This window comes from Protopterus annectens, chromosome 7.part0 (genome assembly GCF_019279795.1).
Source record: "Protopterus annectens isolate FY-2018-M chromosome 7.part0, PAN1.0, whole genome shotgun sequence".
NCBI lineage: Eukaryota > Metazoa > Chordata > Ceratodontiformes > Protopteridae > Protopterus > Protopterus annectens.
In genome coordinates, this window is record NC_056739.1 from 1829988977 (window position 1) to 1830004938 (window position 15962).

Sequence of the window (15962 nt, forward strand, 5' to 3'; positions counted from 1 at the left end):
TTTGAAGTGTCGAACATATGAAGTATATATATATATATATATATATATATATATATATATATATATATATATATGAAGTAGATCCATATATATACATATATATATATATATATATATATATATATACATATATGTGTGTGTGTGTGTGTGTGTGTGTGTGTGTGTGTGTGTGTGTATACACATATATATATAATATATATATATATATATATATATATATGAATTCCCTTTATAAGCTCAAAATTCTGAAATCTCGAATTACAGAATTTCGAGCCCTATAAAGTAGAAAATCCAAATACTCAAAACCACACAATCATGAAGCCCTAAATCCCAAAACCACAAAACCGCAAATTTCAAACTCCCAACACTTCCAAATACCATTACAACACACATGCACACAACTAAACAAGTACAGACACCTACCCTTATTATATGCAGGGGCAGAAACCCCCCTGCACTCCCCATGTGGGGGGCTGTGCACCCCACACAGCCCCTACTTAAATATTCTAACTCCAAGGTTGCAGTACATACACACAGACACAATATACCACCACATAAACTATATTCCTCTTGCACAGATACATCACTGTAACAACACATATGAGCACACACTACAGCCCCTACCCAGCACCCATAAACATAAACACTTACCTGAATCTATGAACAAAGCGCAACACCAGAAACGCTAATTCAAAATCTCCTGCGTTCAAGATTTTGAATTTTGCGCTTCTGGGTTTGTGATCTTCTGATCCTTCCACTTTATGAACTCGAGATACTGAAATTCGAGATTTCAGTATTTCGAGCTTATAAAGTGTTCCCATATATATATATATATATATATATATATATATATATATATATATATATATATATATATATATATATATATATATATATATATATACGGTTCCCCTTTATAATCTCAAAATACTGAAATCTCGAATTTCAGTATTTCAAAACCATAAAGGCAAATCCACAAAACACCGACAGCCCAAAACAGTGAAATTTGATATCCCGAACACACGGCATACACCACACCACACATACACCACAATGCCCACAGTACAAACATAAAAACACACAAAAACATAATACCACACATCTGCAAACCTACACTACAAATAAGCAGGGGCACCCCTCATGTGGGAGTCTGTGCCCCCCACACCCCTCTACTTATATATACTAACTCTGAGATCCCAAAAACTGAGAAAGAAAGTAACCTCACACCCAGGCATTCTACAGTCCCTCGCGCACAAACTCACACACACACACACACACACACACACACACACACACACACACACACACACACACACACACACACACACACACACACACACACACACATCACACATATACAAACACCAACACATCCAACACTTACACACTCATACTTTCACCTGCCTACCCTAACCCACACGTACAACTTACAAACACACTCACATACAAACTCCCACCCTAAACTCTTACAAAACACTCACTTTAAATTCCATCTAAATCCACACAACATCGGACACTATCCACACAAAACACTGCACGTAACGTAGATTAAAGTCATAACTGCAAATTTTAGATATTTGAATTAGCAATTATGTACCTTAGCTGTTTTAAAAATTCGCCTTTATGGTCTCAAGATACTGAAATTCGAGATTTCAGTATTTCATGATTATAAAGGGGAACCATATATACATATACATTTATATATCTGTGTATATGTGTGTGTGTGTGTGTGTGTGTGTGTGTGTGTGTGTGTGTGTGTGTGTGTGTGTGTGTGTGTGTGTGTGTGTGTGTGTGTATATATATATATATATATATATATATACTGCATTTCTTCCAAGGTGCAAATCTTTGCTTTTATCTTTGTTCATTCTACTGAAATCAAGCTAAATAGTGCAAAATTTCCTGGATGTTAAGCATTGGTTCTCTGATATTTAGCAGTTTTCTGTTATGTATATGAAAGTATGCCTTTGGTCTGTAGCTTGGTTCACCACAATTTGATTCCAGCTATCAATGCCTGCCTTGCCCTAAATCCATCTATCCCACAATGGGATCTAAATGCATCACAATCTGCTAGTCCCGATTCCCAGTGATATAGCAGACTGACCAGAAAGGGGAGTGAGATTCTCCTTCAGGCTGAATGCAGTCCCACATTCCCATTATTTATTCCTTGGATCTTGCATACTTTGCTCCATTATGTTTCAGCACTAAAATGGGTGTGTGCATTAAGTGCCAGCATTCTATTTTTTCTGAGCACATATTGTGCTCACAAACATTCTGTTACCACTGACTTGCTTTATGTAAGATTTAATAATCAGCTGGATTTTCCTAAGTCCTGGGTAGTTGTGTGACTGAAGTATATGGTGAATGAGATGAAGAGATGAATAACTAGGGATGATTGTGATATTTCTTATGACAATTCTTCCAGACAATGTTTTGTCCCTGCTGTAGCCTTTTTCAGTGGTTCAATGACAGTTCTTCGAATATTAATGTGAAGAATCCTAGGGATAGTGGGCATCCCTGTCTGGTTCCCCACTCTATACTGTCTGCTTTTGATACACCCATAGTGACAAACACTTTTAACCCAGAGTGCTATATAAAACTAATCCTCATTGTTTTAATACTTCAAGTAAAGAAAAGGCCAGCTGACCAAGTCAAAGGCTTTGGAGATATTAAAAAAATAATATACCCACCTGCATTTTATCCTGAAATGTTTTCAGAAAACTAGTGACTGTCCACCAGTTATCAGAAGATTGGCACCCTCATATGATGCCTTCTTTTCCTTGGTTGATGAGACGTGGTAGTATCCCATCTAGTCTGGAGGCAATATTTTATTATGCAACCTCCTTACACTGACCCAACTTACAGTAGCCTACAACATAGTATATCAACTCGAAAAATATCCAGCTCTACAAGAAATACTTAAACCCCGATCCAATGCAAGGCAGCTCAAATCTTCTGACAAGCCTCTTTTACAAGTCACTAAAGCTAACATCTTCTAGGAAAATTGTCTCTACTCCAATCGCATCTCCAGGACATGGAATCTGCCCCCCCCCCAACCTATACTAACCACTGCTAACCCCCAAAAATTTAAAACACTTCTTATGTATCACATATCTAACTCTTGGCTCTCCTCTTGTCTAAATCCCAACTGAATGCTGTCTCTAATTTAATCCTTCCTGAGAAATTCTAGTAACAGATCTTGAATTTACTAATCTACCCTTAAATCTATTACTCTTATTTTTAACCACTAGGACAGATATCTAACTATGTTTCTCTGAATATTATTATGCTCTTTGGACACAAGTGTGGTGTTATTTCCCTAATAGTATGATTTTGTTAAACACATTTGTGATTATTATTAACCAAAGGAGCTAAAGTGGACTGTCTCACTACATGTTTGTATTTTCTTATATTACAAAAGTATTCTTTTGTAACTTATGGGACTTTTATTGATTATCTCAACTTAAGTTTGTTTTTTCTTATATTATGTATTCTCTGTGCGGTTCTTTTTGGTTGCCTCTTCTTATGTGTGTAATTTCTTACATTATGTATTCTCTATAAATTTTGGGGCTTCCCCCTCAGGCCTCCGCTGAAAATGGGATACTCACCCAGTCGGACTATCCTGGTAAACAAACATAAAATAAATGAATAAATAATAATAATCATAACTAAAATTTTAACACCTGTGTTTAGCAAGGATATTGGTCTATAATTGGTCATATGTGTACTGTCTGCTTTCTCCTTAAGAATTGTACACTGTTATATATGTTTAGAAAGATTTTTATAGCCTGACATTATACCTCCACATATAAATCTCATTAGGTAGTCCATCTGAAACTGATGTCTCATGTGTTTTTTTAGTTACTTAATTGTAAAATATAATTCAAGTTCATTAATATCTTAATCTTAAACTTGTAGTTCTAAGTTAATCCTTTTTCTACTTCCTGTCTGTGAACCAATGGGCCTGTCTCTTATTTCCCTTATTTATATAAAGTGCTTTATAATACAGTTTGAAAGCATTCCTAATGGATTCTGGCTTCATCATGCCCATTCCTGCTTCACCTATTATCTCAGGAATAAATTAAGCCCAGGATTCAATAAATTATGTGTAGGCTCTGTGTAGCACCTACACGGAATGTATCTGTGTACACAGCAATGATTCTCCCTCGGCAGCGCACCATACAAATGAATTATGGTGTGCGCCTAACAGAGGTTACAGCAACACGGATACTGAATCTGTGTAAGATTGATGGCGCACCCACATACCTCTCAGCCTGTTAACCTTGGCTGAAAGGTCTACAAAACATTTTATTTCAGTAAATTGGATTTATTTTATTTTTTTTTTATTTTTATGTTTATATGTTTGTTTGCATGGTGCAGCATGTAGACACTCACACACCACTGTCACATTGAGGGCACCCACAGACACACACAACATTTTTATGGTCTATCTTGCCTGCTTCCTTTCCTGACTCACACACATGCTTGCCAACCTACTGGGTCAACCTAGGCCTCCTGCACCCCCATACAACACCCTGTGCAGCATGTTATTTAGCTATGCTTACCTTTGTTTGCCTGTACATTAGACATCTGCTAGACATGTAAAATAGAAAATGGAGATATTCAATTTAAATTTTTTTATTATTTTTATGTGCTTGTTTGTGTATTGTGCCACATTATTTAGCTATGTGTAGCTCTGTGCAGCCATACATCAGACATGTGCCAGACATCTAAAAATAAAAAACGAATGCGTTCAGTTTCAATTTTTTTTAATTATGTGCTTGCTTGCACAATGCTCCTCATTATTTAGCTATGCATAGTGCTGCATACTTATGCATTAGGCATATGCTAGACAGCTAAAAATAGAAACCAGATGTATTTAATTGGTGTAGTTCTGTGGTGCTTAGCAATGCACAAACCTGCACAGGCACCTTTGCAGTATATCTGAAGATATTATGAGTTCTGTTCACCATCCCAGTGGTTAGATACCTTGAGTCATGACCTGCAGTATAGTAGGTCCCAGGTTCGAGTTCTGGGCAGGAATAGCTTTTACATATAGCGCTGTGAAACTGTCAGGTGTTCTCTTTTATTTGTATTTCAGGAGACATCATGGATACACAATGCAGGGCACCATTTACTGAAGCAGAAAATGACCTCATCATTGAGGCAAATAGGCAAGACCATGCAGACTTGTGGGATGAACTGGTGCATAACATTAATGCCATGGGTCACCAGAATCATGCATACGAGCAGGTGTGGCACAGTGTCATGGATTTGATACACTCAGCATGCAGACATGCAGCTGATGAAGACAGGGATTGTCAGGTTACTGGTGGTTGGCCTGCAGCAAAACAACACCTCTCAGCCACAGAAGAATTCCTGGCAAACCTTGCAACACAAGACAGCTCCCAGGCATCCATCAGCCAACATGTTGTGGGTGTGGGTGCCATCCATTCCTCTCAAGAGGAGCGTCCACATATGCTTAGTTATATCATCATTGGAATACTGTTGCATTCAGCATGTCAAGGTGTATATAGTTTTATGTGGGTGTCAGGTGTTTTATTGGTGGGGTAGCTGAAGTTTTAAGCTCATCTAGTGATTGTGACCCACATACTTGTTAATATACCAGTTACTGTAAATGTGAGATATTTGAACATATTACCTCTGTTATACTATAACATGCAGTGCTGTTGCCATTACCTCTCACTCAAAAATTTTCAGGACCGTTAATCAGAAGAGGCCATGCTCCTGCTACTGGTAAGCACAAAACTGTTTTTTCACATATGTAGATATAGTTCAATGTATTGGCTAAAGTGTCATCCCAGGCTTGCTGGCTGGATTGATGTACTGTTCTGAATGTCCACAGTTTAGAGTCATACCTCTGCCTTGTAGATGTGACCACAGTGATTGACTTGATAGTATTACCAGGACATTACAGATTGCCATAACTGTCAACTGTGCAGATTTTTCAGAATGTCAACAGTGTACATAATTTATGTTTTGCTCATGAGATTCTTGTTTAATGAAGAATTATTTCCAAATAATTACAGACTGGCGTTAGAAAATAATGTCCTCATGTTCTACTATGTGAGGATTGGGGTTATACAAGTCTGTAATAGTGACAGCTGTATATACAGCTTATCATATATTGCACCATAGTACTGCAGAGCATAGAAATGTAGGTATTAATGTATTGCTTTCTCCCTTTTATCAAAGGTGACTGGGGAGGTTCATCTTTATCTCCTTCACAACCTGATGTTAGTGTATCTCCAGACTCAGATTATGATGGTGGGCAAATTGATGCAAAGCTGGGGGTTCCATAGGCTGAATCAGACACAGAGGTTGACATACCTCATCCTCCCTCATTATCACTGTACACAGCCAGTATGCCTATGCATACCCAGTCCTCTGAGGCCACAGATATTAGACAGTAGGAAGGTGGGGACATTGAACAGGGAACTGTGGCTACTGTGGCTTCAGTGACTGTCAACACTGGCCATAGCCAAACAGTTGGTGAGGTTCCACACAGGCAGATTGATAGGGCTGCTCATAGCTGGCCTGCTGTCCCTCCACCACCTGTTGCAGGTGTCTCATCATGTGTCACTCAATGTATATTTAGGACCACCATGCAGGCACAGGCACATTCAGAAAGGAACTCCTGATGAATGCTCAGAGTTATGGATGCAGCACAGTCTGACATCCATGACTGCGTCCAATGTGTTGCTGATACCCTAGAATGGTTGAGTGACACAATGGAAAGGGGTAGGTCTGAGAGAGATTGCACACTATCTGTCTTAGAACGCACACTGTCTGTGATGGAATGTCTCATTGGAGTTGAGCATCGGCTTCATGAGCATAGGTCAGCAACTACATCTGCTGATAGTCAATGTGGCCATGCACAATAATGATCCTGTAGTGGCAGTACATCCAGGGCTCCATAGGGGAGTGTGCTGTCCAGACCAAGACATAGGAGGCCATGGGCTCATGGTTCTAGGTGTTCCTGTGGGGGACACATTCCCAGCAGACATCATTCACCCTCAAGTAGTAGCACAGCATCTGACCTTGGACGTAGAGGTGGCAGTGCAACCCCTGGCAGAGCCAGTTCTAATGTTCAAGGATAGAGATGAACTGTCAACTCACCAATGCACAGCTCACAGCTGTCAAACATTCAGACACATAGGGCTAGTACAGAGCTTGGCTGTGTTCATGCAGACACTCACACACCACTGTCACATTGAGGGCACCCACAGACACACACAACATTTTTATGGTCTATCTTGCCTGCTTCCTTTCCTGACTCACACACACATGCTTGCCAACCTACTGAGTCAACCTAGGCCTCCTGCACCCCCATACAACACCCTGTGCAAGAGATGATAACTGTGCCACATCCCTGCACAGGGTGACTATTTACATTAATATGAATAAATTTCATCCATTGTTGCTGTAGACATGCTACTTGTACTGGGCATTTACACATATTGTACTTGCCATTTAGAATGTGCATAGCATAATTTGTGTATGTTACGATGGATGCTGTTGTAAGGGCTGTGGAGTCACACAGTGAAATGTGTTTCATGGAAATGTTTACGTTTCACTTTCAAGATTGTGTTGGACAGACCGATGAGTACACATATACAAGCAATCCATCAACATTAGAGCTCAGGATTGAATATGAGAGAAATGTCATCAGAAAAGTAATACAGTATAAGTTCATGGGTTCATATGTTCATAGATGTTTACTAGGCTAACAAACAGAAGGGCTTCTTTAAGCCTTGCCATGCATCCCAAATCTCTGACAAGGTCTGATACCCTTGATAAGTGTAAGCAGGGTTTTCGGAGATGAAACACTTACAAGCAGGGGCCTGGAAGATAAACCATTCACAGTTTCCCTGTGTCCATTAGAGAAATAGGTCCCAAACCAGGGATGCTTGTCCTGTTCCCCATCTAATCGTGTAACTTATGCTTGATTTGCATTAGAGTGGAACTCTGCTTCACATGGTTGAGAAGTCTGTTCCATATAGGGTGTAGTCTCCTGGATGCATACTGATCTCTCCAGCATGTCTTATTTACACAACAGGCAAGGTGTATATCTGGAGAATGGGTAATTCTGGTGCTAGTTGTTTCTTGGATATGCAGGTAGTCCACAGTGGGGTCTGGCAATGCCCTGTATGGCAGGCATACATCTCCCCTCCAAAGGCTGTAGGACACAGAATACAGGGATAGGGCCTTGGTGTGGTCTACATAGGACATTTTATGTACACACCGTATTGGTTTAGTGAGGAACCTGTGTGGATGCTCCTATATATCCATCACTAGGTACATACCAAAGTTGGCATTGCACTCAATGATAGGTCTGATGAATGCAGAATACACTGGAACAATGACTTCCCTGGACTTACATGCCATACCTTTGTTAATAAGTTGCACAACATAGAATTATTTCCCCAATACTGTAGACACGTGATAGTCAAAGGCTAGATCACTATCTATGCATGTCCCTAAGTCTCTGACTACTGGGTCAGCTATTAGAGGTGCACTGTCAATAAGATAGTTGCCAGGGGTGGATGATTTCCCAAAGCATACTATTGTGCATTTCTTGGCATTTAGTGTTAGTGCATGGATCTGACACCAGTTGTATGTCTATGTTAGCCTCTCCTGGAGAACATTTGTGTCAGTGTGGGATTCAATGAAAGCCACTAATTTCTAATTATCTGCAAATGTAGTCAGCCAGAGGCCACTGACAGTGGCATTGACTTCAGACAATAAATGCCTAAGAGGAGCACTCTGAGGAATGATTCATGAGCATCCTCCAAAAGGGCCTCATAGAAACAGACAACTGGTGCCAGTGCCATGGCCTCAAGCTAAATGCCAAAAAGTATATAGTCATCCTAATTAGGGACCTGGGGACCCAAGTTGATGTGGTTAGAAAAACATTTTATATAGCCCACCTAATCATGAAGGGATTCACATCTAGATCAGGCCTCTTTACTCATCCCTCATCAGGCCCATAATTGAGTACAATGCCCTTTTGGGATGTACCTTACCAGACACCTGCAGCAACTGGAAAGACCCCAAAAGTACCTCACCAAGAGGATCAAAGGGCTCAAACAGATGCCATATGCGTTAAAGAAACTCCAGCTCTACTCAGTGGCATACCGCCTGCTCAGAGGCGATCTGTGCTATAAAGCCATGTCCAACCCGAATTAATGGACATGCTGCACCTCAGAAAATCAAATCCGACTTGAACCTCAGCACTGAAATAAATAGGACATGCTGGAGGGACAGATTCATAACCCAGAGGCTCCCTTCACTCTGGAATAAAATCCCAGTCCAGGTTAGGCAGAGTCCATCTTGATGAGTGGATGGGATCGATCACTTCTGTGTCACTGTTAGATAGAGGCACAGTATACAGCAAAATAAATTTAAAATGGGCCAAACACATTCTGGCTAGGCTTATAAATGCCCTAGGGCAGATAGCCTAGTATGAACCTATGAACCTATGAACCTATGAGGGAGTCCACTTGTGACTGGCTGTTTGTAGAGGTGGACTCCCCTATGCTAACTTCCTGGGTCCTGCCACTTGGCTATCCACCGGCTGACACACTAGTTTGTACCTATCCTCTTGAGTTTGTCAACGATGCGTGATGGAGTTGTAGTATCACATGCCTTGTCTGTACATGGTAGGCAGTTTGAACCATTTTTTCCTTGTCCATTCTTCTGGTTAATTTCTCTATTAGGTCTGCATGGTTGGGTATGCATGATCTGCCCTTAACAAAAACAAACTGAGTTTGGTCCAGTGTCTGGAGGTGTACTACATCTGTAGTGATCATTTCCATGATAAATCTTTTCATGGCTTTACATATCAGACTAGTGAGACTTCTGGGTCTGTACTCTCCAGGGTCTGTAGATAGCCCACCTTTTTGCAGAGGGATTACTGCTGCTGTTCTCCATTCATGAGGCACGAAGCCTATTTGGTGGCTACAATGAAATAGTAATTCCAGAGGTCCTGAAAGGTCAGGTCCCATACTATTTAGAAGGCATGCTGGGATATTGTCTGGGCCCATTGATGCAGTGTACTTGTTCTTAGAGAGAGCATTAAGGACCTGTTCCCTCATGATAGTGGGGATACTTATATTTGATTGTATTTCCTGAGGGCAGGTGGGGGGGGGGGTGCAGGGGTAAATTTGGGGCTCAACTTATCAGCCAGGAGCTTTGCTCTTTCTTCTGCCTCATCATAGGTGGTTTCATTTACAATGAGATGTGCACACAATTGTGTCTTGCCTTTGACATTGTGGATGTACCTAAAGTAATCTTTGTTGCTGTCCTTGGCCTGGGAGCCTGAATTTACCTCAAATCTGGCTTTGGTAGACTTCATTTGTCCTCTGTTTTGTTCAATTTGATGAGAGTGCTTTTATCCTGCTGTGTGCTGCACCTCCTACGTTTTGCCATGAGTTTCTTCCTTCTGTTATGCAGACTATTGATTCTGTGATTCCACCAGTGTGGTTTGATTTTCAGTTAGTTCTGAACTTCTCCCTGGTTGGTACAGTTGCCTCTATGTAGCTATTAAAATGCTCATACAGGGTTTCTGTGAACACTACTGCATAAACCACAGTGTTCTCAGTGTTTATGGGGGCTTAAGATTTGGCCAGTTTATCACCTAATAGTTGGAGGTTAGCCTTAGAGTAGTTACTGAATATTCCATGTCTAGCTGGGGGCCCATGTCTTATTTTTACTTCAAGGAAGACCAGTTTGTGTTCGGACTTTACCAGGGGGGCATTACAGTACGGGGTTGTGCATCACTCACCCATATTGATGAGGACCAGATCAAGCATGGTTGCACCCCTGTTTGGTGCATTGGCTATCTGGTCCAGGGAGTTTGTGTTTACAAAAGCCAGAAATCTCCTTGCCAATATGCTTGTTGTCATATAGGATTCCAAGGTAAGAGTGAGATAATGGAAGTCACTGATTAATATGGTATTGGGCTGGATGGTTAGTGTTTCTAATACGTTTGCATACATGGTATGGGTGTCCTGTGTCATAGAGGGGGCCTATAGCTTGCATGGAAGTAGTAGTGGATTTTGCCTATTGTGAACTGAAACTTGAGCAGCTCAAGTACATTGTCCTGTTTGACCAGCCTTAAAGTATCTTTACTTTTGATGTACATAGAGACATCTCCACCTTTAACCCCTGTCTGTGAATTAGCTGATCTAAATGTGTGGAATACATAATAACCTTCCACTGTTAGTGTGCTCTTTGCACCTTTAAGTCATGTGTCAGTGACTGCACAGACATCTTGTGAGAGCTGAAATAAGCATCTCTAAGTATAGTATATGGAGGTATGTTGCAGATCATGTCCTCCCACAAGGACTATGACTGAGACATATCATAGGAAGTTACTAGGCTAATGACCTTTGGGGCCTTACAAACCTAGCTAAGTTCTACCCTTATTTTGTTCTGCCCTTATTTCCAAGATTAGCAACAAGTGTCACAGTCTAAGAATAACACAGGTGGAACCTCCAGTGTGAATAAATCCAATTATCCACATTGCGTTTGAAGAGGGCCTATGGGGTGCTCTGTTTGACATGAAGTGGGAGTCCATTCCAAAGGTGTGGTAACCTCTGAGAGACAAATATGACCCTCCAGCATGCTCTAATACACCAAGTAATGGTCTTTAGAGTGAGTAATCCATGTACCATTTGATTTGCAGATATGCAGCATTTCAGATAAAGCATGGTCAAAGATTGCCTCATATGCAAGACATAGATTGCCTATGATTAGTCTGTATGAAACAGAATAAAGTGACACTGATCTCAGACAATCCACATAGGACAGATGCTGAAGACTTTGACTTATCCTTGTGAGGAACCTTTGTGGTCTCTCCAGTTGCTGCAGGTACTTAGAAAGGTGAATACCAAAAGGGGCATTGTATTCCATTATTGCCTGATGAAGGGAGAGTATAGAGCAGTTATAACATCTTCCATTTTCTGGAAACAATGGCCTTACTTATGGGATGAACAATATAGAATGCCCTGCTTACCACTGTGGAGACATGCTGGTCAAAAGTAAGGTTACTGTTAACGTGTGGCGAGGTCTCGCACCAGTGAGTGCATACTTAGTGTTTTGGTATAGATGTGTTAGTTAGCAGGAACATCACAAGTACTGACAAGGATGATAATACATTTTTTTGGAATTAAGGTTATGGCCATGACTTTGGCATTAATCATTTGTGTGTAAGACCCTCTTGTAGGATGTTGATATAAGTTGGATATTCTATGACCGCTCTCAGTTTGCAGTCATCATCAAACTTTGTCAGTCACAGATCTTTAATTTTAGCCTGTACTTCGGAGAACTAGGTTCCAAACAGTAGAGGAGCTAGGACAGATCCCCGTGCAGCACCACTAGTTACAAGTCTGCTGTTGGAGGTGGATTCCCTTATTTTGACTATATGGGTTCTATCATTGAACCAGTTAGCAACCCATCTAATGCTATAATGGTTGATACCTAGCTGGGTGAGTTTGTCAATGATGCCAGAGTGGGGGATAGTGTCAAACATCTTGACTAAGTCTAGGTAGGCTGTATACATATATTTCCCCTCATCCAGGGCTTTGGTGACTGTCTTGAAGAAGTCTGCAATGTTTCACAACCATTATCTCCCTTCGACAAATCCAAACTGAGTAGGGGCAAGTGTTTGGACCTTATGTATATCTTTGTTGTTAAGGTCCATGATGATTCACTCCATGCCCTTGCAGATAAGGTGAGTCAGGCTAATAGGTCTATAGTTCCCAGGGTCAGTGGAAGCACCACCTTTACGCAGGTGAATAATGGTGGCTGTTTTCCATTCATCTGGTACGAAGCCTGTACTTTGACTATGGTTGAAAGGAGTACTCAATGTTGTTGCTAATTCTTTTTGGAGCCCATGTAGGACACAGCCTGAGATGTTATCAGGTCCCATAGATGCAGTGTTTTTGGCGTTAGAGAGGGCATTTACAACTTGATGTTTACAGATCCAAGGTAGGGGACAGGTGGTAGGGATGTCATGAGGTATGTGTGGCAGGGACAGGGGAGTGAAGTTTTCATAGAACCTGTCAGCTAACAGAGATAACAGGTTAGCTATGTCCATAGGCTCAGTATATGTGATATCATTAACTACCAGTTTGGCACAAATCTGGGCCTGTCCTTTTAGGAAAATGGATGTAACTAGAGAATGCCTTATGGTTGTCCTTAGTTAAAGAAACTAATTTGGATTCATAGTTTGCCGTGTAGGACATCACAATAAATCTTATTGGCATGTTTAAGCTGAGGAGGGATTGTTTCCAGTTTATGGTTCCCTTCCTCTTACTCTTGCACAGAAATTTCTTCCTTTTATTGTAAAGCCTCTTAATGTCAATTGTCCACCAGGCAGGTTTGATCTTCCTTGTGGAGCCTGTTTTGGTCCTATCAGGTATGGCCGAGTCAATACAGTTAAACAAGTGTTTGTATAAAGCATTGGTGTAGAACTTGGCAAAGTTCCCACTTCCATCTGAGGGGTGAGGTGCAGTACAGCTATTTATACCATCCTATAAGAGCTAATAATGTGCTTTGGAGAAGTGTTTTAGTTTGTCTGCTGTTGGGCAGTGGTGTGATAGTTACTTCGAATCAGACTAATTTGTGGTCAGATATCACTAGGGAAGACCTCACAGTGGTGTTTCTGGAGTGCCCCCCCCCATATTGGTAAGCACTAGATCCAGGATGTTGGCACCCTTTGTAAGGGTGTCAACCAGTAGGTCCAGTGCCTTGGAGTTAACAAAGTCGAGGAACCTTTGGGAAAGTGAGTTACAGCACAAGTAATTTACCAAGTCAATGGATGGTTAGTTAATGTCACCCAAAGCCAGGGTGTTTGGATGTATCTTGATGGACTCAAGTAGATCCAAATAGGCAGAGTGGGTGTTCTGATTCACAGATGGGGTCCTGTATCTGGCAATGGCTTGAATAGGTGCCCTACCGACTTTTCAATATGGTGGATTGCCTGTGAGCACTCTCTCTCTACAGCTCTTCACCTCTCTAACTCATATTTCATAATTAGGAAACACTGGTCTGCAATTTCATCTCAGTTGTGGTCCTGCTTAAACCAGCAATTAAACTGCATACATCTAATCTCAACTGATTACGTTTTTCTCTCCAAATACTGCCAATTTTTAACATGGGAACTATTGCAAAACAGGCCCATGGTATTTTGAGGCCTACTTCTACTAGCGCTAAAGGAAGTAAACAAGCTGTATACTTGCAAATATAAGCCATGCCTAATGAACCGGAACAAATGGACTCACAAACAACCAAGACTAAACTTTCAGAAATTGTTTTGCCTGAAAAAGAAACCTTATCGAAAAGGCAACAACATTAAAACAACAATAAATAAATAAGTCTAATTCTAAAGCTAAATCTGAGGGGGCCTATAGTATGGATGATCTGAAGTTAGCACTAATGCCTATACAATCTGCTATTCAAAATTTTTCTGACCAACTATCAAACTTTGGTACTTCTCTGGAGCAAAATATTTCCCATTTGGATCATGCTGAAGCTAAATCAACAGCTAATGAGCTAAAGATTGAGGAAATACAAAAACAATTAAAATCCAAAGAATCAGATTTAGAAGAAATACAACAAAAGCTTTCTGACCTCGAAGCTCGGAGCAGAAGAAATAACATTCTCAGTAGAGGAATCCCCAAAACATATGATCATTCCCAGCTTCAAGATGCCTTAAAGCAGATTTTTAGCTCTCTGCTGAATAACAAACCTCTTGCCAAAGAAATCATAATAGAAAGATCACATAGAGCACTTCAGAAGTCTCAAAACCCTAATAACCTTCATCAGGTGTATGCAAAATTATTAAATTACCAGCACGTCCAAGAAATCCTATTAGCAGCAAAACAGAAAAAATCAATAGTCTGGAACGGATATAAAATCTCTTTTGCACAGGATTTACAATTGCAGATTAAGCAAGCTAGGCAATTGCTTGCACCATACTGTGCTTTCCTTATTACTAAAAGAGTTAAGTTCCAAATGAGATATCCAAGCACCTTATCTTTTACTCAAAACAGCCAAATGTTTTCAGTAAGTACACCTTCTGAAGCTAAAATGTTTTTTAAAAGCTTTTGGTGAACTTCCGAAGCACTGAAAGCAAAAGTTGTATCTCACCTGACCACCGGTTGATTAGAGTCTCCTTTTGAAGTGCAACTCGCAGAATAAGGATATCCAGGCATTAAACTGCTTATGACATTTCTTCTGCTGCAGAGATCCCTTTTTGTTTTTTGTTTTTTTTTTTTGCTCTGGTTTGTTTAGTACAAGCCCACATTAATTGGCTGTGAGCTCCGTTTTAACATTCTATGGCTTCTTGCTGTTGCACTTGATTTGTTAAAGCTAAAAACATGTGGGTGTTTTTTTTTTCCTTTGGTTCTACCTGCACTTGCTGCTAGCAGTTCAAATTATAAAGTTGCAATCTGCATTTAACTACTTCCGCGTTACGTCCTACATGACTTTTGAACCAAGGGAAATAATAAACTTTTACTCAAATTTCTTTAAATGAAGTAATGAAGAATGTTTGGACAGATAATTCAACAATTCCTCTGGGCAAGTACTTTTTAACGACATTTTACATGCAATGATCTTCAGGTGATGTTACCCTATATGACCTGGCTAAGTGTCTTCATATTAATTCTGGTATCTCATATTGGAGGTATAATTTAGCTGGTTGCTCCCAGCAACTAATAACTAAATTAATGATATTGATAATAGGCTTGTATATATGTATTTTTTTTCCTCTTGGAGTAGAGCGGAAGGAGAGAATCAGACACATGTGATTCTTGTATTTGAGAGGTGGTCTGTTCATCTAGGAGGACCTGAATCATGAATGGCTTGCATCTGGTGACCTCACTCAAAGCCATCTCAATTGTACAGATTTTCGAGAGTGTCCAAATTTTTGC